Genomic DNA, 266 nt, shown 5'->3' on the forward strand with positions numbered 1-266 from the left:
CCGCATGTGCCGCCGATCATATGGTTTCAATTATCCGTATGCAAACATAGCTCTCCACATATGATCGAATGACCGCCACTTACATGCACGTCAATGTGACGATTACCGAATGAGAGGAGATCCAGCGTGAGAGTCTTTACTCTAGTGTAGTATAAGACCGCCACCTTTAGCGTCTCCTGACACCTGATAACATTCCTTCATCCCAATACAGTAGTTTCAACTCTTTCTTTGCTATGTCTTGTCTCGCATAGGCCTTATATGTCTGT

Source organism: Lolium rigidum, chromosome 7 (genome assembly GCF_022539505.1).
Source record: "Lolium rigidum isolate FL_2022 chromosome 7, APGP_CSIRO_Lrig_0.1, whole genome shotgun sequence".
NCBI lineage: Eukaryota > Viridiplantae > Streptophyta > Magnoliopsida > Poales > Poaceae > Lolium > Lolium rigidum.